This window comes from Mustela nigripes, chromosome 7 (genome assembly GCF_022355385.1).
Source record: "Mustela nigripes isolate SB6536 chromosome 7, MUSNIG.SB6536, whole genome shotgun sequence".
In the NCBI taxonomy this organism is placed as follows: Eukaryota; Metazoa; Chordata; class Mammalia; order Carnivora; family Mustelidae; genus Mustela; species Mustela nigripes.
The window spans coordinates 122,425,216-122,448,258 of NC_081563.1; the positions used below are offsets into that span (position 1 = coordinate 122,425,216).

Consider the following 23,043-nt stretch of genomic DNA (forward strand, 5'->3'; position numbering starts at 1 on the left):
TGACTTATTTCATACAGCATTTCCAGCTCTGTCATCACCAGCTTCTCTCCTTGCTCTGGTCAACGTGTTCACCTCTAACAGTGGGTCCCTTAATTCACTGCTTCTGATATCAGACAGACCTGGAAAGCTAAGCTATTTAGAGTCATGGGCCAAGGCACATGCCTACCGGCCTCATCTCCTTCGTACCCACACAGTCAGTTTCCAGACCCCATGATCTTAAATACTATACCTGTGTTCCCCAAACTTGCCTAATTATAAAGAATTACCAGGTATGTGTGTGGCAGTGGGAGAGTTTAAAATATACATTCTCAGTCTCCTCTCCTATAAACTCGAATCCAGTGGCCCTGGGAGAGGGGCCTGACACCTGTATTTCTAACACACGGCCTCAGATGATTTTCATGACCAAGCTTAGAAACACACACAATGTGTCACGGGTGCTGCCCACTTGAATGGGGGATTTCTTCTGAAGCATAATGAACCTGGGCCAAGGCCAACTCCTTCCAGAAAGACCTTGCAACCAATAAAGTTGAAAGGTCTTTGCTCTTCCACTGTCCTCAGGCAAAACCCCCTCATATTCTGAGGCTCCTGCAGGGTGGTCATGCCTCTTCTCTTGCTGGTACTTCATTCACTGAAGACCTGGCACACTTTTCTTCTCTCCATCTCAGATGCCTGCCATCCCCGGGGTGGGCTTTCTGACCACATGGATGACCCAAACAGCTCTCTAGCCTCTCAGTTACTTGACCTCCTTGATGTCACTCATCTTCACTGAGTTCACTTCATTTTAGCCATCGTGCCTGTGGCAAAACCTAGGAGCCCGTCATGTCCAATAATTAACGGCTCCAGCTCTACAATCTTCCACTCACATGTCCCTGTCTAACCATGTGCTCCCATTACTCGATCACTCCAATACAAACACACACTCCTTGACTTCACCAACACCCCTGGTCCTTTTCTCCTCCTCATCCAGCCTAAAAACCCTTACCTGTCATGTAAAGCACTCCCTGGCCAATAGCCAGAGCATCTGCCCCACCAATCTTCTGCCAGCAAACCTCAGCCCTGGCTCAATCCAACCATATGCCTTCCATGCTCCCAAAACCTGGCAGCTGAATGGTGCTGATACCCCAATCCACCCACGGTCTCCGACCTCAATAGAGCCCTGTATACTGTCAGGAAATCATGGACATTGCCCTAAGTTCGCTCTTCCTGACTTCAGTTAAATGTCAAATCTCCTTCCTCTCCCTCTGACCTCTTCTCACTCAGTCTTAGCAGACAACCTCACCCTCTACCTCACATGGTTGTTGGAAATGACCAAACGAGTACTTGATCCTAAACCAACCCACCAGAAAATTCAACTGTGCACCAATATTTTTTTTTAATTTTTATTTATTTTAGAGGGGGGTGAGGGGCAGATGGAGAGAGCGAATCCCAAGCCAACTCATGCTAAGCCTGACGCCAGGCTCAATCCCATGACCCTGAGGATTGTGACCTGAGCCAAAATTAAGAGTCTGCTGCTTACCTAACTGAGCCACCCAAGCTCCCCTGGTGAGTATCTCTCTGATGAAAGAAAAAACCAGCCAGACTCTCAAAAACGGCCAGCCTCTCAAAAGATCTATCCTGAGAACCTGAGAATCTTTAAGATGAAAAGGAGTTTTAAAAGGAGTTTAAAATAAAAAAATCGGGACGCCTGGGTGGCTCAGTTGGTTGGACGACTGCCTTCGGCTCAGGTCATGATCCCGGAGTCCTGGGATCAAGTCCCGCATCGGACTCCCAGCTCTATGGGGAGTCTGCTTCTCTCTCTGACCTTCTCCTCGTTCATGCTCTCTCTCACTGTCTCTCTCTCAAGGAAATAAATAAAATCTTTAAAAAATAAATAAATAAATAAATAAATAAATAAAAATAAAAGGAGTTTAAAAACTATCTTACCTCAAGCATTTAACAAGTATGAATCTAAACATAAAGTAGTCATGTATCACTAGAATGATTATAAATCACAAGCCAAATAGTAAATTCCCTGGTCATTTTTATAAATTCAAAGCCAGAATCAGTGAAGCAATACTGTTAGTTATGGTCTTTCACTCTTACCCAAATTCGAATTTGTTGATGGGCCTACAAGTCTTTTCCTGAGGGCTTTTTCCCCTCCTTATAACATTAATAGCCAACATTCACTGTTTTCTGTGTATAATTATGTTACTCACCATGACCCTGTGAGATAAGAACTATTATTTTTCTCCATTTACAGCTGAAAAAACAGACTTAGACATGTTAAGTAATTTGCCCACAGGCTTACAGTTAGAAAGCAGCAAAGGCAAAATTAAAACAAAGCTCAAACGAATCTATGTGCTTTGGCATAGTGATTTTTAACAGCAATTTCCCAGGAAACGCAGCACCCTAATCCAATTTTTATACTCCAGTGTATGCTCAGAACCCTCAAACATTACTATTATGGCCTATTTCACATTCATTCATCCCTGCATTCACATCAGAAGGCAGTAATGAATAGGAGGAAAGTTTCTACAGTCAGATCACATAGATTCAAATCCGAGCTCCACCACTTTCTCAGCCTCGTAACTGTAAAATTTATTCCTCTAATCTCATTTTTTCCAAGTAGGATGCAGAAATGATAGTGCAATAATCACAGTCACCTTAATCAGTTCTCCCAAAGATTTAAAGATAATACATGATTTTTTAAAAAAAAGATAATACATGATTGCACTTAGCACTGGACCTGATACACAGTAAGTCTCCAAAAACATTAGCTGCTATTGAAACTAGTATTCAAGGGGCGCTTGGGTGACTCAGTAGGTTAAGCCTCTGCCTTAGGCTCAGGTCATGATCTCAGGGTCCTGGGATCGAGCCCCACATTGGGCTCTCTGCTCAGAGAGGAAGGAGCCTGTTTCCCCCTTTCTCTCTGCCTGCCTCTCTGCCTACTTGTGATTTCTCTTTGTCAAATAAATAAATAAAATCTTAAAAAAAAAAAAAAAACACCTAGTATTCAAAAGGTATTGAGGACCCGCACCCATTGGATTCAAGGCAAGAGCACTGGTTGCCAGGACTGCACCATAAACAGGCCAAGGCTCTCTCTGCCCTCGTAGGTCTTGCAGTGTCCTGGGAGAGCAGACAAAAAAGAAGGAAACATATCAATGAGATACTTAGAATTTTGGTGAAGCACTAAGCAGGAAATGCACGGGTACTAAGAGGGGACAACAGGGAGGAAGCTACCAGGTAAGGGGTGATCAGAAAAGGCCCCTCCAAGGACGGACATTTTAGCTGAAAGCAAATGTGGGCGAAGGATCTTTAGGAGAAGAGTAGGGGAAGGGTGCCAAGGAAGAGAGAAGGGCCTGTACAGAAGAGGAGGAGAGCTGGCACATTGGAGGAACTGACAGTTCCAGCCTGAAAGAATGGCTGCGCAAGTAGCAGAGGTTGGAGAGGGAGAGACAGAGGCCCAGCACCTCAGATTAAGAAGTGTGGGTGTGGGTCTAAGTGCAGTGGGAAGCCACTGCAGGGTGGGGAGGCAGGGGCCGGGGTTGGGGAGAGGGTAACATGACCTGGTTTGCTTTTAGTAGCATCACTCCGGCCACAATGGGAACGAACAGGGGTTAGAAGAAGGGAGGAGCAGGCCGGAGCAGAAGCTGGGAGACCAAGTACAGGCAGAAGCAGTCACCCGGCCGAGAGGCCGGCAGCTGGATTAGGAGGATGGAGGGCAGGCAGGAGTTGAGGTATTCTGAGCCCCAGTCACCAGGCTGTGCTGATGGGTTGGATGTGAGGTGAAGAATCAGGAAGGGAGTTGGGGGAAATTGGAAGCGGAGGTGAACCAGGAGAGACTATGGACTCTGAAAAACAATCTGAGGGGGAGGTGGGAGGCTGGGGGAACCAGGTGGTGGGTATTGGAGAGGGCACAGATTGCATGGAGCACTGGCTGTGGTGCAAAAACAATGAATACGGTTACACTGAAAATAAATTAAAAAAAAAAAAAAGAATCGAAGACAACTTTCAGGTGTTTGGCTTGAACAATGGGAGGACAGTAAGGACAAAGACAGGGAAGGCAGGGGGTGAAGAAAGCTGGGAGAGAGGGGAGGCAGGAGTCAGGAATGAGGGATATAAATCTGGAGGGGGGAGAGGGAGATACTTGGGGCATAGGTGGTTTGAGATGACAATGGGGCAGCAAGTAGAGACAGCAGGAAGGCTATGGGTAAAAATGCAAGACTAGCATGAGAGAAAGGTCCAGGAGGGGGTCTAACCAAGGGAAGGGGGGTAGCATCCAAAGGGTATTAAAGTCCCAGGAATGGATGAGATCATTTAGGGAGAGAATATGATGACAGAAGGGAGGTAACCAAATGACAAAAGAGAAGAAATAATAAGAAACCAGGCTGGTGTGTGCCTGGATAGCTCAGTCAGTTAAACGTCTGCTTTTGGCTCAGGTCATGATCTCAGGGTCCTGGAAAAGAGCCCTGGACCGGGCGCCCTGCTCAGTGGGGACTTTTCTTCTCCCTTTTCTGCTCCCCCTGCTTGTGCTCTTGCTCTATCTCTCTGTCAAATAAATAAAATAAAAATCCTTTGTCAAAAATGGAAGAAAAGAAAGCAGGTTGGTAATCTAAAACTGAGCGTGATTGCCATGGTCACGCAGCCCATGTACAGACACACAGAACTGCCCCAACTATGTGCTCGATAAAGGCCTAAGGAACAAGTAAAAATAAATTCTTAATGCTTTCCTTTTAGGCCATTAAAAGAAAACTTTCATTTAGAAATTTCCCCCAAGTTCTTGTATATTTGAGGCATAAAAAAAAAAAAAAAACCATTTTTGAAGGTCTCTGGATTGTATACAAAGGAATCTTTTTCCTTATGAGCAAAAAACAAGGATTTTTTTTCAAAAACTAGCTTAATTGAAATTCAAACTTTTAAAAAGGCTTACATTCATGCCATTTCCTTTCTGTAAAAATTCTATCCCAAGATACAATTTTCCCCATCCTTATAATGAAAATGCAATTATGTTTTACTACAGATATCATTTCATACTGAAAGATGAAACTGTTACTTTCAAACCATTCAAGAGTCACATGAGAGACGTAAAATGCTCAGAGATCAAGGATTTATTTTAAAATGTTGAGGGGGAAAAAAATCTTAAGTATACCTGTGAGGCCATCCAAAAACCGATAAGGAGTTGAAAAGGATAGAATTGCCAGGAAAATAAGTAAATATAACAGCTACTCCTCAAATGAAAACACATTAAAGCTGTAATTATATCTCTGGGTATCTGTTGACACAAAAAAACTCACTGTGCTCTTGAGGCTTGTACTATCACTAAGAACTACCGAATTGAAATCACAGCTGTAAACATAACTGGATACTTTATACTTTTCGAAGATTTCCAATGTGACACAAGGGATAATGCATACAAAAGAGAGCCAGTCACAACTGCCAAAAATGTTTCTTCCCTCGATTGTTCAAGTTAGATCAAGACTATAATTCTAAGATTATAAGCCTCACTTGTAAAATTCTTCTCAGATACGTAAAGGAAAGGACTATCTTGACTTCTAAGGGATTGTTGTCCCACTCCAGGATAGACCGACCGATCTAAAAGCCTAGGAGGCTACAGGAAGGTGGTAAGAATGGACAGATAACAAGCATTCATTCACTCACTCATTCAACAAATATTAAGCAGCTATAATGTGTCAGGTGCTGTTTGGAGCCCTGAGGACACATCAGTGGAAAAGTCTCACATTTCTGGGTGAATGGGGGAAAAGAGACATAAACCAACAAATAAATATGTACGAACCAGTGGGAGTAAGTGCTATGAAGAAAAGTAAGGTTAAGGCGGGTTAAGGAGAATAGGGGAATGGGGTGTATTTTACACAGAAGGGTCAGGAAAGCCTAATAAAGTTATATCTGAGCAGAGACCTGAGCCAAGAACCATGATATCCAAGGAACAGAGTTCTAGGCAGAAGGAATAGAAAATGCAAAAGCACTGAGGGTGGCATACGCTTAAAGTTTTAAAGGAATAGCAAAGAGATGTGTTTGGCAAAACTGGAAGTGAGAACAGGGAGGTAGCCGACTTAGCTAGGGCAAGGACTTGGTATTTTACTTTAAAATGACAAGCTACTGGAGCGCTCTAAGCAGAGGATCCAATTTATTTTTTTTAAGTATCACAAAGGGAACACACGTTCTTACTCATACACAAGTTTTATGAGTAATAAATAGGTCCAATACATACCTACAGAAGAGGACACAACACTTTCAGCTTCAGAGTATTTTAAAGTTGCAAATCAGATTAAGCAAAGAATTATGTATAATCACCACTAAATCCTTACATCCATCCTCCTCCTCTCATGCCTTTATGTATGAGGCATAATCTGTAAGATTATACATAATCTAATTATAAGGAAAAAAGCATATGATAAAACAATCACCTAGTATAGTAGCATTTTTGTAAGAAAAAATACTTATGCAGAAGAACAACAGACTAAAAGGATAAATACCTAACCATGGTTTCCTATCCTTTGTGGCATTACGATTTTTTTCTCAAGCTTTTTTTTTTTTTCTAGTTTAATGCTTTAAAGGTGAATTACTTTTGTAATTTTTAATATTGTCTTAAAAAAAAAAAAACTCCTACCAGGAGACTGCTCTAGTCTGAAACCATGCTTAAATATGAAAACAAAACACAGAGAACATTTTCTGCAAAAATTACCCCATTTCCATGCAATGTTTGCCCGTTTACAAAGCACTGCACAAATCAAGCGCTGCTCCACGTATCAAGGTCACAAAACCAACTTGGTTAATATGTTTATCATTACATAGTAGCTCTGTCCTCTACAGCTACTTTGATACCATCTTTCCAAGGCAGCAATAGAAGGGCCCTTTCATTAATTTCCTAAGACTCTTTGATACTACTTTGCTGCTTCTGGATTTTTCCACTGTATGTCTCTTAGAAACAAATTAAGCCCGAATAAGTTGTTCCAGCTAATGAAGTGCGCGTTTGGCTCTTTCCCCGCGGTTGAGGACAATCCGGCAAACTACCAATTGTTTCAGGACGCGTTTTCTCTTGGTCTCTAAATACCGCGATGCCAAGTTTACTACAAATAAAGAACGTCAACACAACAACGCACAAGCACACGGATACATGGAAACTACTGTCGCCCCTCTTTAAACCGCAGATGTGTGGAGTCTCCTGAATAAATACTATGTGTTCACATGACACAGATAAAAACAGAAAGGAGTGTGCCCTCCCCTGCTCCTCTACCTAACCTCTCCTCCCCACCACAGAACAGTTTCTCCCAGGGCACAAGCCCAGGGCAATCACTGCTCAGAAATGCAAACCACGCAGCTCAAAGTGACTCAAGCTCTCACACACTTTGCACCTAAGCTCCACATCCCACCCGCTCCTCAATCACTTCCGACAGGCTGCTCTGAATGGAAACCCCAACCTGCGCTCACACGCCACTCTCGGCATCCGGGCTCCCCGGGCCCAGGGTGAGTGTTTTCGCGTGGGCAAACGGGGGTCCCGGGGTTCAGGGCTCTACTGTACCCCCAAGCGGCTGGAGTCCCCGGCTCAGCTGCCTCCTCCGCGGAGCTGGCGCTCTCCACGCCAGGGGCAGGGGCTGCCCCACGCCCGCAGCGGCCCGCGGGAGCCGCAGCGAGGGGCTCCGGGCGACCCGGCATCCCCGCCCCGCCGCGCGCCCCCCCCCCCGCCTCGGGGCTCCCGGGCGCCCACGCGGTCCCGCACCGCGCGCTGGGACACGCACCCTCGCGGGGTCGGCCGGGCATCTGCGGGCGCCCCCCTCCCCTCCGTGCCCCCTGGCGCTCCCGTCGCGGCTGCGGCCCGCGGGGTCTACACCGAGCCCCAGGACGCCCGAGCCCCGGGGCTGAGTTGGGGGGGGTGCTGACAGATGGGGCGAAGGCGGGGCTTCGGGGGGAAGGGGCGGAGCCTGCGCGCATGGGGGTGCTGGCGGCTGACAGAAAGACCCGGGGCAGCGGGCGGGAGGGGCTGGCGGCGGCCGCGGGTAGAGCCGGGGGGTCAGGCGTGGCGGGAGGCAGCTGGCGCAGACACGGGGGGCTGACAGGCAGAGAGAGACACACACACGGAGACTGACAGTCGCGGGGGCGCGCGGGGCCGGCGGGCCGCGGCGGGCGCTCACCTGGCAGCGGCGGCGGCGGCGCCCGCGGCCGGGCCGCTCTCCCCGCGCTCCGGGCCTCCCTCCCGGCGGGCGGGCGGGCGGCCGGCGCAGGGCCCGCGGAGGCGGCGGCGACGCCGGAGCCTCGGACTGCTGGGCGGCGGGGACGCAGCTGCACCAACCGACTCCGGGCCGCTCGGCTCGGCTCGGCTCGGCCGCGCTCGGGGTTGCTCGGCTCCGCTCGGCCCCGCTCGGCACGGCTGGGGGCGGGGCCCGAGGCCCCCCGCCCAGGTCGCTTCTTGCGCCCGGGGGGGCGGGGCTTTAGTGCGGGCGCGAGCCCCCTGACGTCGCGGGGAGCGGACCTTGCCCCGGACGCATGCGCAGGCGTCGTCCCGCTTTTGCCCGCTTGGAGACTGAAGGGGGCGGGGAAGGAGGGCACAGGGGGCGGATGCTGCGGCCCCAGAGGTTCCCGGCTTTTGTGCTCCATATCCTGGTCTTTATGGAGGACCACCTAAGGAAGGTCACACAAGGCTACTCTTTAGGAAAGGATGTAGGCAGGGCAGGGATCCAGGTCCCTGCCCGGCCCCTCTCCCTACAGTCCAGTGTTTCCCAACAAGCATCGCCTGGGAGTTTGGTGTTTCTTTCCTCCCACCCATGCTCCACTGCAGTTTTTAGTCTCTTGTTTCTAAAGGACAACAACCTCTGATGGCTTTTTAACATTAAATCTTCGGGTACTTGAGAACTTGCAAGCATCAGTCCCCGCAGGTACAATAATGCCGTCCTTTCTTAACAGCTTCCATTGTGTCACCTGTAACACCCAGGATGGGGTTGGGCCTTTCTGTGTTTTTTTCGTCACACGTCGCAGATACCTGTGTTGTCATGGAGCCCAAGTCTATGGCAGATAGGCTCAGAAAGTGATCCCCACCTTTAGAATCCAGAGATTAATACACAGCAAGAGCTCTGCAGTCTCACTCATCTAGGTTGGCATCCCGGATCTCCATCGTACTCACAGATTAATAATTGGCTGGGTGACTCTGGACATGCCACTTAATTTTTAATCCAAAAAGAGCAATGAAAATATTAGTAATTAAGCCAGTAGAAGTGATTGAAAGATTTAAATGACAGCACCCATTAAGCTTTCTGCACAGTACCTGGTGTTCAATAAATAAAGCTGACTTGAACATCAGGTTGCATTTTAACCCTCAGATTCTGAAAAACAGTGAACATATAAAGTATTGAGCAATGTGTCAAACTTGACATGTCCAAAGCCAAACTCTGGAACTGGCCCCTCAATTTTCTCCTTCCAGTCTTCCCCACCTCATTTAAGATCAGTTACATCTGTCTGGTGGCTCTGACCAAACCTTGAAGTCATAGTTAACTCCTCTTTTTCCTATCAACATATCCCACATGTAATCCAATAGCAAATACCTTTAAAATACCCTCCTTTGAGCCTTTGTCACCTTCTCCCTGGAATATTGCAGTAACCTTCTACCTGCTCTCCCTGATTCACTCTGCTCTCAGAGAGCTTGTTCTCAAGAAGCTAGAAGGATTCTGTTAAAACATAAATCAAAGCATATTTCTGTCCTTCTCTAAAGCTTCCAATGCCTTCGCATCTCACTCAGAGCAAAAATCAAACCCTTTTTGTCAAGGGCCTCCAAGAGCCTACTGTGATGACCCCCCCACCCCCCAACACTCCTCCCCTTCTCTGCCTCTCTAGGAGCCACACTAGCCTCCTTCCTATTTCTGAAACATGCAGGCTCACTCCTACCTCAGGATGTTTGCATTTGCTGTTTCATACCCCCAAGGTTTCAGAAAGGCATGTGCCTTTACTCCAAATTTCAAAATTTTCAAAAGTCACCGCCTCAGACTTACCTAGACCACTCTACTAAAACATCAGATCCCACCCTCCCCCATCATTCTCTCTCCCCTCATCCCGCTTTGCTTTTCCTTATAGCCCTTATGACCTTAATATCATTTGTAATGTTCTGAGGGCAGGGATTGGTGTTGCTCATCTGCAGTATCTGGAAAATGACCTGACATGGTGAGGTGCTCACTATATATTCCTTGAATGAATAAGAGTATGTATGGAGGGACGCCTGGGTGGCTCAGTTGGTTAGGTCACTACCTTCGGCTCGGGTCGTAATCCCAGGGTTCTGGGATCGAGTCCCACATCGAGCTTCTTGCTGGGTGGGGAGCCTGCTTCTCTTGCTGCCTCTGCCTGCCTCTCTGCCTGCTTTTGTGTACTTACTCTCTCTCTCTGCCTGCTTTTGTGTACTTACTCTCTCTCTCTCTGGCAAATAAAGAAAATCTTAAAAAAAAAAAAAAAAAGTATATATGGAACATGTTGCTTAGAGTTAACTTCATCTACTCAACAAACTTTTTGAGCATTTATTCCAATCCAGGTACTGTGGGATATGGAGGTAAACAAGGCATTCTCCCAAGCACTAAGGAAATCAGAGTTTCAAATGAGAAAGACATATAAAGTGAAGGAGCAGGAGGCTGGCTGAGGACAAAGCAAAACCCTGCACCAACCCAGCTCTGGACCTCTCGGCGTTATTGGCAACGAGCGGCGCAGAGGTCCAGGTTCGAACCTGCAATAAACGACCCTTGCTGATTGGCTTTGACTCACCTCTCTGGTGGTCTTTTAAGGTGGGGGTAATATTCAATTGGCATTTCAAAAGAAGTACTTTTGGAAGAAATATGGGGCACCTGAGTCGCTCAGCCCATTGAGCATTTGCCTTCAGCTCAGGTCATGATCCCAGCATCCTGGCATCAGCAGGGAGCCTGCTTCTCGGTCTCCTGCTTCCCTTGCTTGTGAACTCCCTCTCTGTCAAGTAAATAAAATCCTTAAAACCAACAATAGCAACAACCAAAAAAAAAAAAAAAAAAAAAACCCCTTAAAAAATGGAAGGAAATCTGTAACACTACATGTATGTGCTACCTGCTTTGGGAAGCAGAGAGAAGGACATAATTAATACAATATAGGAGAGTGTAGAAAGTCCTTCCATGGAAGCTGAGTCTGAAGAATTGAGGGAGGAGGAACGGACTTCAGGCAGAGAAAACAGCATGTACTCAATAACCAGTTACTGAGTTAGGAATATAACCAGTTGGGAAGTATATCACAAATAGTATTTACCCAAGGAGACAAATTATTTTTTTTTAAATAAATAAGCAGATTCCAGGTGATTGCTATAATAATGTCATCTGAACCCACTCATATTCTGATGAGCTTTCTGAAGCAGGAAAGAAACTGCCAGAAGTATAGTTGATGCAATAGAATCGACACCTGACTTCTGTTTTACTGGAATAGGCTACACCTGTGACCGTGTGTGTGTGTGTGTGTGTGTGTGTGTGTGTGAAGGTCCAGAGCCAAAGAAGTTGTACCATTTAGGAGTTTGCTGGCTGCGAGTACCAGTATTCTCTCAGGCCACTTAAAAAAAAGGAGGAGGGATTTATCTTATGGCTTTTTAGGGGTCAAAGGGATGGGTCTCTTAGGCCAGCAAGAACCCAGATGGACTTCTGGATGGATTGGAAGCAGAGGGTTACCAGTAAGACTCTCACCACAAGCTTGTTTTCTCTCCTTCCAGGTAATACAATGGAAAAATACGTCTACCAACTACTCCCAAGTACATGATATAATTCCAGCTATACTAATTTTTTAGTCTCTGTGGGATCTTTCCAATCCCAAAATCTCAGAGAAGAGACTCTAATTGACCCAACTTGTGTCAGGTGTCCCTTCCCTCCCCCAAAACAATCATGACCTTCTTACAGGTCACGTAGTCCATGAGAAACTCACTTCTGTGGATCAAGACCACAAAAAAAGAGAATTGCTTTGAGTTGAGGAAATATATATATATTTTTTAAGATTTTATTTATTTATTTGACAGTCAGAGATCACAAGTAGGCAGAGAGGCAGGCAGAGAGAGGAGGAAGCAAGCTTCCCATGGAGCAGAGAGCCCGATGCAGGGCTCGATCCCAGAACCCCGGGATCATAAGCTGAGCCGAAGGCAGAGGCTTTAAACCACTGAGCCACCCAGGCACCCCAAGTTGAGGAAATATTTTAAAGAAGTCCCTCAAACAACCGTGAACTCCATTTAACAGCAAAACACCTGGGAGGCATTTGAATAGTCACACAGAAAGTGAGTACTGAGTTTTCCTGATTTCTGCAGAATAGGGAGGCTTCTTTTTACATAGCAATCATAACCATAAGTTATTCCTTTCCCAACAAAAAGTGGGCAAAAACTGGGGTGGTCTCCATAAGCCCTCTGTGGTCCGTATTCTGCTGGCCTCCTGTGGTAGTGGACATTAATGCTAGCCACCAGACATTTCTGTTGTGTTTTCCAGGCACATGATAGGATTATACTTCCTTAGAGTTTTGAGTCAGGGATGGCCACGCCACTTCCTTTGGTCAAATAATGTGTGAGTAGATGTACTCCCAGGTCCAAGCTTTAAGAGCTAGTAGGCAATTCTGTATACTCTCTTTCCCTCAGCAACAACAGACAACGCTGAAGATGGTGATAGCTCCATCATTCTGGGTCCTGAAGGGAGGAGACATTAAATAGTGGTCCCCCAGGGGACTCACAGTACACATGTAGTAGGAGCAAGAAATAAACTTTGCTGTTATAAAAAGACTGGGTTTTGCTACCACAGCAAAACCTAGTCTATCCCGATAGATACACCTTCTAACATCCAGTCTATCCCACTGTCCATTGTACAGCACGGAGGCAATTTGGATGGGTTAGACCCCATTCCCCACATGTGAGTGTGGATTCTCTGCTAAGTCAGTTGACTTAATCCCATCTACCTTGTACTGCTTGCTTCAGGAATGATCTATTACCGAGGCCTACATCTATCAGAATCCAATATTTTCCCCATCACAATAATTGAATAAAATCCTCACTATTTCCTTGGATGTCAGTGAAGGACTATTTGCTGCTGGCAACTATTTTGTGACCATGAAGACAGCCAGCCTAAAGATGAAGCCAACACATGAATAGGAAAAGTCAGAACACAGAGAAACAGAGTTGGAGGGCTGATTAAGGCTAACCTGAACCAATAAAGTCAGGTAAATCAATAAATTCCCCCATATTATTGGTTCTCATTTGAGTTGGGTTTTCTAGTCCCCAGAAACATTCCCGCTGTGGCTCTCCTATCTTATTCCCTGCGTAGCTCTGAGCAGTAGGTAGCACTACAGAATCACAAGGGGGAAAATGTCTGTACTTTAAACAATCACAGGAAGAGAAGCTGAAAATTCTGTGATTTACATGCCAGCTCCTTTTCTAGAACAAGGTATCACAATGCAGGCAGAGCACAGACAAGGAACAGGAACCAGCTGAGAACCAAGGATTCGAAGGAGAAGGATCCTATAGAACCAGGAGAGTGACAGGACTCCGGCTTAATCAATAGTACATAGTTGGTTTCATACAGAGTGTTCTATCCCTCTCTAAACATTTCTGTTGCATTTATCAAGTCTGGAGTGAAAGAATCCAGGAGGCAGTTCCGTGCAGTAGGTAAGGAGGATTTGACTTCGAAACTACTGGGCTTGAATCCTGTCTCCCCCACTTACTTGCTGTGTGAACTTAAGTAACTTTCTTAAATCCCTAATGTAGTTATGACAATCGAGTGAGATACTTCCTCTTACTATTAACATAATATGTGATGCATTATAAGGACTCAGTGGGTAAAAAAGATGTCCCATCAATTTTTTTAAGAAAGGTTCTGGGGGCGCCTGGGTGGCTCAGTGGGTTAAGCCGCTGCCTTCGGCTCGGGTCATGATCTCAGGGTCCTGGGATCAAGTCCCACATCGGGCTCTCTGCTCGGCGGGGAGCCTGCTTCCTCCTCTCTCTCTGCCTGCCTCTCTGCCTACTTGTGATCTCTGTCAAATAAATAAAATCTTAAAAAAAAAAAAAAAAAGAAAGAAAGGTTCTGGGACATCCGGGTGGCTCAATCAGTTAAGCATCTGCCTCCAGCTCAGGTCATGATCCTGGGGTCCTGGGATCAAACCTTGCATCAGGCTCCTTGCTCAGTGGGGAGACTTCTTCTCCCTGTGCCCCTCTCCTCTGCTCATGCTCTCACTCTCTCTTTCTCTCTCTCTCTCTCTCACACACACACACAAATAAATAAAATCTTTAAATATAAATTTTAAAAAAGAAAGATCCTGAATCTAGTTTGCCAACTTGTTGTCTCTTGGCTCTAAAGCCTCCCTTCTTTGGCTTGCCCTGTGATCCTGGAGCTGAATTCTGTAAACATTTCCCTTCTGCTAGTGGCACAATGTTTGTTGGCTCTGTCAGTGGAGAAGTTTGGAGAAATTTATAAAAAATAAATAAATAAAATAAAACAAAAAATCACAAGGGGCTTCCTGGTTCAGAACCTTCCTGATTCTTGCTCCTGTGGTTGCCCATAGTCTAGGGAGACCCAGTGGTGCTCACCCTCTAGTGAGCTGTTCGGCCTGCTTCTGGTCTATAGCCTGTGGCCATCCATCAACCGTCTCCACCATCCACTGGGCTACATTCTGCTCTAACAAGGCCCCAATCTCACCTTGGGGTTGGGGGACAGGCACTTACTAGTTTGTCTTCTCCTTGGTCACTCTGCCTCAGCCCTAGAGATGGTAGGTACAGTCTATAGTTACTATGCCTACATTCTTGGGAGCTCTCTTTCGACCCTTTTAGTTACTGACCATCTTTCATTAGCTAAGAATTCTTCATATTAAAGGTCCCTTATTCAAATTACTGGTGTGGTTTCTGCACCCTGAGTGAGCCCTGTCGGATACACCAGTGGCCCCAACTGCCCATTAGACAAATTTCTGGTTTTAAAAACAAACTAATTTGTGGGAACAGGTAGGGGAAGTACAATTGTGTGTATAATATAGAATAGTAGTTACAAAGTCATGACTTCATCCTCAAGAGAACACTGTAAGAGACATATAATGGTGTCCTGATGTCAGAGCCAGTCCTTTGCCTGTCCTTATAAATGGGGTTCTGCTGGACCAGCCCAGCCCAGTTCAGCTCAGGACCTGAGTCAGACATGACGGGCAGGATCCTGAGGCTTATCACAGGATCCTAGAGTCACATCTTGATTATAAATATATAGTTTCTGTTGGGTCAGAGAGGGGTTTGAATGTCCATAAAACACTCCCAGCTCAAGTCACTGTTTGTCCCCACCCACCTCCCTTCCCCCCTCCCCCCAAAGCACATTGTGCCTTGCCTGGTATTAGGTTCTGAGTATGCAGCCCTGAAAACAATCCAGAGACCTTCATGTACCTTACGGTCTAGTAAGTAAGGCAGACATTGGTCAAATAATCAAAAACATAAATCTTACACAGTACGTGGTACCATGAGATCCACTAATAGGAGGCTTTGGCTCAAAGATGTTTAAGGAAATAGTTAGTATGGAACCTAAAGGGAAAAATAGGGGTTAAATTAGATGTATTAGTCTGCTCGGGCTGCCATAACAAAACACTATAGACCAGGTGGCTTAAACAAGGGAAATAAATTTTGTCACAGTTCTTGAGGCTGGAAATCCAACATCAAAGCCCCAGCCAATTTGGTTTTTGGTGAGAACAATCTTCCTGGCTTGCAGATGGCTGCTTTCTTGCTATGTCCTCATATGACCTTTCCTCAGTATTTGTGTGCAGGAAGAGAGGGAAAATGAGCTCTGTGGTGTCTCTTCCTCCAAGGACACTAATTCTAGTGGATCAGGACCCTACCCTTATGACCTCAATTAATCTTAATGACCCCCTTACTCCAAATACAACCACACTGGGGGGTTAGGGCTTCAACATATGAATTTTGGGGGCATACATATATTTAGTCCATTACAATAGGCAAACAGGGGCAAGAAGAATACTCCCTATAGAGGGAACAGCACATGCATAGGCCCTGTGGTCATCAAGGATACGTGGTGCTTTAAACAAAGAAGAAGGAAAATGTATAATGAGGCAGATAATTGGAGGAGATAAGGCTGGAGAGGTGGCCAGTGGCCAGATCATGTACAGCCTTGAAGTTCTTGGTAATAATTTAAGTCCTATCCTAAGAGCAATGAGGCTTTACTGAAGTGAACTGAGTAGGGACAATATGGTGAGTGGAGACCAAAAAGGAGGGATCAGAATAGGCCCAGAGAGAACCATAATGAAGCTGTCCAGGGTATCTAGGCTCAGCCAAGATCACACAAGTTGTCACTGGTTAGCCCAGAAGAGTCACTGGCCAGAAAGGTTGCCCAGGATCAGAGAAGAGAACCTGTTTCTGACCCAAGTGAACTATGACTTACAGGTTCTCTGCAGTCTTGGTTTCTCTCCGCTATAGTCCACCTGGTAGACCCCATGCCTTATACCACATCAGCGAGGACAGACTAGCTCTCTGCCTGGTTCTGTATCCCTAGCCCACACTGGCCCAGCTTGCTTTCCTCCTTTTCCCATACTGGACCACAGAACTAAGATTCAACATGTTGGCCCCTGACAAAGCAGACTGACCAGTAACTGCCCATCCCCTCTCTAGACTCTTCAGTGTGACATTCAAGCTCTGAGCCAACAAAACTTTACACTTTACTTTAATCTAGGATCCTGAAGAGCTTTAATTTAAGAGAAGTTGTGAACTGGAAGTGATCCATTCCCTTCACAGATGGTTTCAAGTCATCTGAGTGGACTAGATAAAGTCAAGCTCTGAATACAGAGCAAAAGGATCCTAAAATGTTAACCCTCCTAGGACTTAGGGGAGAAAAGTGTCTTTGGGGTGCCTGAGTGTCACAGTCCGTTAAGTGACCCACTCCTGGTTTTGGCTCAGGTCAAGGTCTCAGGGATTGAGATTGAACCCCATGTCAGGCTCCCCATTTAGTGCAGAGTCTGCTTCAGATTTTCTCTCTCCCTCTCCCTTCCTGTTCTTGCTCTCTTTCTCAATCAAATAAATACTTTTTTTTTTTAAAGAGCACCTCTTTTGAGGAGGTTTTATACCATTCTAACCTTAAAAGAGTTTCTATAAACAATTTTTAAAAAGCACTTACAATGTCTAATCCACAAATGCAGCCAGACACATAAGAAGACAAGGCACCCCAAGAGGAAACAAGTAAAACAACAAAGAAGCAGACTTATGATGACCCCAAATAAAAGAAATTATCAGAGACCAAAAAACAGCCAAACACATTACATTCATGGAGATAAAAGCCAAGCTTAGACAAATAAAAATCATGAGATACCACTTCACAATCATCAGGACGGTTATTATCCAAAAAAGAAAAGAAAAAGAAAAAAACAGATGTTGGCGTAGATGCGGAGAAATTGGAACACTTGTGTGTTATTTGTGGGGATGTAAAATAGTGCAGCTGCTGTGGAAAAACAGTATGATGGTTCCTCAAAAAATTAAACATAGAACTACCATATGTACCAAAAATTCTACTTCTAGGTTTATATCAAAAAGAACTGAAAGCAGGAACTCGGAACAGACATTTGTACACCCTTGTTCATAAGAGCAACAGTCACAATAGCCAAAAGGTAGAAGGAACCCAAATGTCCATTGACAGATGAATGGAAAAACAAAATGTGGTATATATACACACAATAGACTGTTACTCAGCCTTGAGGCTTGGGTGGTTCAGTCAGTTAAGCAGCTGGCTCTTGATTTCAGCTCAGGTCATGATTTCAGGATCGTGAGATTGAGCCTCACATCCTGGCTCTCCACTCAGCAGAAAGTCTACTTCTCTCCTTCTCCCTCTCCCTCTACTCCTCCCCGAGCTCACACATGCCCGCACTCTCTCTCTCCTAAGAAAATAAATCTTTAAAAAATAATAAAGAATATAATTCAGGCTTAAAAAGGGAGAAAATTCTCAGGATGCCTGCGTGGCTCAGTGGGTTAAACACCAGCTCTTGTTTTTGGCTCAGATCGTGATCTCAGGGTTGTGAAATAGGGCCCCAGGTTGGGCTCTGTGGTGGGCGTGGAGCCTGCTTAAGATTCTGTTTCCCTCTCCCTTTTCCCCTCTTCTGACCGCATGGGTGCTCTCTCTAAAAAAAAGAGGGGGGGATCCTGACACATGCTACAATATACATGACCCTTGAGGATATAATGCTGCATGAAATAAGCCAGTCACAAAAGAATACTGTATGACCCCATTTACATGAAGCACCTAGAATAGTTAAATTTACAGAGACAGAAAGCAGAATGGTAATTGCCAGAGACTGGGAGGAGGAATGAATAGGAAATTATTGTTTAATTACATTTTTTTAAAGTTTTTAGTGTTGCAAGAAGGAAAAAAAATTTCAGTGTTGCAAGATGAAAAGAGTTCTGGAAACTGGTTGCACAAAAATGTGAATGTACTTAAGACTAGGAAACTACACTTAAAAATAGTTATGATGTCAAATGTTGTGTTTCTTTTACCACAGTGTGGAAAAACCTAATGGGAAAGATAAAATAGAATAATAAAAAAATACTTGATCCAAAAGAAGAAAAAAAAAAGAGGAAAATGGGAACAAAAACAAGGTAGGACAAAAAGCAGGCAACAGGACTGTCGATGTGAATGGTTTGTCACCCTATCTATAACTATGTTAAATGTAGGTGGACTAAATAGTCTAACAAAAAGGAAAAGATCAACAGGGCAAATTTAAACAAAACACAAGATTCAACTACAGGATATTTATGACACATTTTAATATGAGGACTTGTAGGTTAAAAGATAAAATACTCTAGCTAAAATTTTAAATAAGAAGTAGTACCTATCTTATACAAGTTCTCTTAGAAAATAAAGCGAACACTTCCCAACTTATTTTATAAGGTCAGCATCACTGTATCACCAAAACCTGGCAAGAACATGATAAGAAAAAATATAGTCTACTATCACTCATGGCCATCAGTACAACAATCCTAAACAAAATGTTAGCAAATCAAATACAGACCAGATTAAGAGGATAAGGGGCACCTGGGTGGCTCAGTGAGTTAAAGCCTCTGCCTTCGGCTCAGGTCATGATCCCAGAGTTCTGGAATCAAGCCCCGCATCGGGCTTTCTGCTCAGCAGGGAGCCTGCTTCCTCCTCTCTCTCTCTCTGCCTGCTTGTGATCTCTGTCTGTCAAATAAATAAATGAAATCTTAAAAAAAAAATTAAGAGGATAAGAAGTCATAACCAAGTAGAGATTATCTCAGGAATGCAAATTGGTTTAACAGTTAAAAATCAACCAGCCACATTAGCAGACTAAAAGGGAAAAATAATTTGATTATCTGAATAGATGGTAAACAAAAGCATTTGACAAAATTCAACATTTATTCACAACAAAAACTCTCAGCAACCTAAAGACAGAAGACAATCGGGGCGCCTGGGTGGCTCAAGTGCGTTAAGGCCTCTCTCTTTGGCTCAAGTCAAGACCCAGCCAGGGTTCTGGGATCGAGCCCCGGATCAAGCTTTCTGCTCAGCGGGGAGCCTGCTTCCCTTCCTCTCTCTCTGCCTGCCTCTAGGCCTACTTGTGATCCCTGTCTGTCAAACAAATAAATAAAATCTTAAAAAAAAAAAAAAAGATAGAAGACAACTTTTCCAATCTGATATATGAGATACGGGGGGGGGAAATCTAGAACCAACAGCATTCTTTTTTTTTTTTTTTTTTAAGATTTTTTTTTTTTTTTTTATTTGACAGAGAGAAATCACAAGCAGTCGGAGAGGCAGGCAGAGAGAGAGAGAGGGAAGCAGGCTCCCTGCCAAGCAGAGAGCCCGATGTGGGACTCGATCCCAGGACCCTGAGATCATGACCTGAGCTCTGTGGTGGACCCTGAGATCATGACCTGAGCCAAAGGCAGCGGCTTAACCCACTGAGCCACCCAGGCGCCCCGAACCAACAGCATTCTTAATGGTAAAATAGGGAGCATTTTCCTCTCTAAAATCAGGAACAGAGAAGAATATTAGTTACTACCACCTCTAATCAACACTTTACAAGCTGTCCTAGCCAGGGCAATAAGGCAAGAAAAAGAAAATAAAAAGTCATAAAGATAGGAAAGGAAAAAGTAAAACTGTCTTTCTTCAAATATGACACAATTGGGGGCGCCTGGGTGGCTCAGTGGGTTAAAGCCTCTGCCTTCGGCTCAGGTCATGATCCTAGGGTTCTGGGATCGAGCCCCACATCAAGCTCTCTGCTCAGTGGGGAGCCTGCTTCCTCCTCTCTCTCTGCCTGCCTCTCCACCTACTTGTGATCTCTGTCTGTCAAATAAATAAATAAAATATTTTTAAAAATTAAATTTAAAAAAATGACACAATTGTATAGGTAGAAAACCCTAAGAAATCTCAAATAAATTTTTAGAACCAATAAATTATTGCCTTTGTGTAGCTGCTATAACAAAATATCACAAACTGGATAGTTTATAAACAACAAAAATTTATTTTCTCCCATTTTGGAGGCTGGCAGGCTGAGATCAGGGTGACACCATGGTCAGGCAGGTTCTGATGAAGGCTCTTTTCCAGGTTTCAAAATCAATATACCAAACTCAACCTCACTTCCTTTTTTTTTAGATTTTATTTATTTATTTATTTATTTGACAGAGATCACAAGTAGGCAGAGAAGCAGGCAGGGTTGGGGGAGGGAAGCAGGCTCCCTGCTGAACAGAGAGCCCGATGCTGGTCTCGATCCCGGGACCCTGAGATGATGACCTGAGCCGAAGGCAGAGCTTTAACCCACTGAGCCACCCAGGCGCTCTCAACCTCACTTCTATATTCCAGCAAATGTCAGAAAATTATTTTTTAAGAATAGTCAGAAGAGTTTTGAAATAGCAAAAGAAAAAAAAAATACAAAGTTCCAAAAATGGATCTAACAAAAGACATGTACGACCTCTATGGAGAAAACCTTGAACATTTTAACAGACATTAAAGAACAAATGAATGGTGGAGAGAGTAAACGTGTTAATAGATGAGAAGACTCAATACTGTAAGGCTGTCAATTGGTCTATAGATGCAAAGCAATCCCAGTTGATTTTCACATGGCACTTGATGAGATCATTCTAATAAAAATTTATATGTAACTGCAGAAGGCTGAGAACAGCCAACCTTACTCCTGATGAAGTATAAGGTGGAGAGGATTTATTCTATCCGCTCACAAAATTTGTAATAAAGCTCTCATAATTAAGACAGTGTGGTATTGGCATAAGAGTAGGCAAAAACCAATGGACAAAAGAAAGAACCCCCCCAAAAAAGACAGATTAATGTTAGATCACAGAACAGTGTGGGGAAATGAACTTTTGAATAAATAGTGTTGAGTCAATGGACTATCCATATGGGGAAAATGGCATTGGAATCCCATCACACACCACACTCAAAAGCCAAATTTCTATTAGATTATGGACTAAAATACAAAAGGTAAACCAATAGTGCTTTAAAAGATAACATACAGTATCTTTATGACCTCAAGGGAGGGTAAGTTTTTTAAAACAAGACCAAAACAACACTAACCTCAAGTGAGAGATTGATATATTGGACTTCTTTACACTTAAGAACTTAGGGATGCCTGGGTGGCTCAGTTGGTTAAGCGACTGCCTTCAGCTCAGATCATGATCCTGGAGTCCTGGGGTCGAGAACTGCATCCGGCTCCCTGCTTGGCAGGGAGTCTGCTTCTCCTGCTGCCCCTCCTCTCGTGCTCTCTCTCTCTCACACACATAAATAAATAAAATCTTTACAGTTAAGAACTTTTGTTCATCAAGAGACACCATTAGCCACAGAGGAGAAAGATTAACAACACACATAACTGGCAACGGGTTTATATCCAAAATATATACAAAACTACTATAAAGAAATAATGAAAAATACAGAGCAGTGGAAAAACGGGCAAGAACAGAGGTCTTGGCTTCACATAAAGAAAATCCAAATGGGGGGGTGCCTGGGTGGCTCAGTGGGTTAAAGCCTCTGCCTTCAGCTCAGGTCATAATCTCAGGGTCCTGGGATCGAACCCCGCATCGGGCTCTCTGCTCAGCAGGGAGCCTGCTTCCTCCTCTCTCTCTGCCTGCTTCTTTGCCTGCTTGTGATCTCTGTCTGTCAAATAAATAAATAAAATCTTTAAAAAAAATCCAAATGGCTAATAAATGCATGAAAGTTGCTGAGCCTCATTAGTAATCAGGGAAATGAAGCAGAGAGAACACCTACTACAAACCGAACAGATGGCTAAAATACAAAGTCTGATAGTACCAGTTCCCGATGAAAACTGTTGGTGAATGCACAAGGGGAGCTCTCATGCATTGCTGGGGGGAGTGTACTTTGGGCAACAGTTGGGCATTATTTTTTTTAATGAAGCATAGGAATACCTATAACCCAGCAATTCTGCTCCAAAGTATATACCCAAGAGAGATACATGCCCAGGGAGACACGTAGACGTGTACAAGACTGTTCACAGCAGCATTATTTAAAATAGCCCCAAACTGGAAACAACCCATATGGCAATTGGTAGAAAGGATAAATTGTGGTATATTTACTCAAAGGAATGCTTCATACTGCACAAAAAACAAACCACACCTGCACACAACAGCATGGGAGACTCATAAACAATGTGGAGTGGAAGAAGCCAGGGACAAAAGAACAACCACATTTAATGACTGCTTTTATATAAAACCCATAACCAGACAAATTAAACATGCCCCCTACCCCCAAAATCTTTGCCCCTCCTGTACTTATGAGATATGTGAAGAATGGTAATAAAAGATGGATTTGCGGGTGCCTGGGTGGCTCAGTTGGTTGGGCATCTGCCTTCAGCTCAGGTTATGATCCCAGGGTCCTGAGATCAAATCCCAAATTCGGCTCACTGGTCAGCAGGGAGTCTGCTCCTCCCTCTCCTTCTGCCCATCCCCCCACTTGTGCTTGCTCTCTCTCTCTCTCTCTCTCTCGCTCACTCTCTCTCAAATAAATAAAATATTAAAAAAAATAAAAGACTCACTTGCAGGGTACCTGGCTGGCTAAGTCAGTGGTGCATGCAACTCTTGATCTCAGGGTCATGAGT

The 23,043-nt window shown here is 44.6% G+C and overlaps 2 protein-coding genes across 3 annotated transcripts in view; one reads left to right on the forward strand and one right to left on the reverse strand.

Annotated features, from left to right (window-relative positions):
* ZHX3 (zinc fingers and homeoboxes 3) overlaps positions 1–8,201 on the reverse strand; it is a 105,930-nt gene extending 97,729 nt beyond the window's left edge. The window contains exon 1 of one of the 2 annotated variants that reach the window (XM_059407005.1): positions 8,130–8,201. The gene's annotated coding sequence lies outside the window, so the exon portion shown is untranslated. Of the gene's footprint in view, positions 1–7,736; positions 7,841–8,129 lie in introns of those variants that run through there. The other variant, XM_059407004.1, reaches the window with a different exon arrangement.
* LPIN3 (lipin 3) overlaps positions 7,308–23,043 on the forward strand; it is a 41,368-nt gene continuing 25,632 nt past the window's right edge. The window contains exon 1 of the mRNA XM_059407008.1: positions 7,308–7,464. The gene's annotated coding sequence lies outside the window, so the exon portion shown is untranslated. The remainder of the gene's footprint in view (positions 7,465–23,043) is intronic.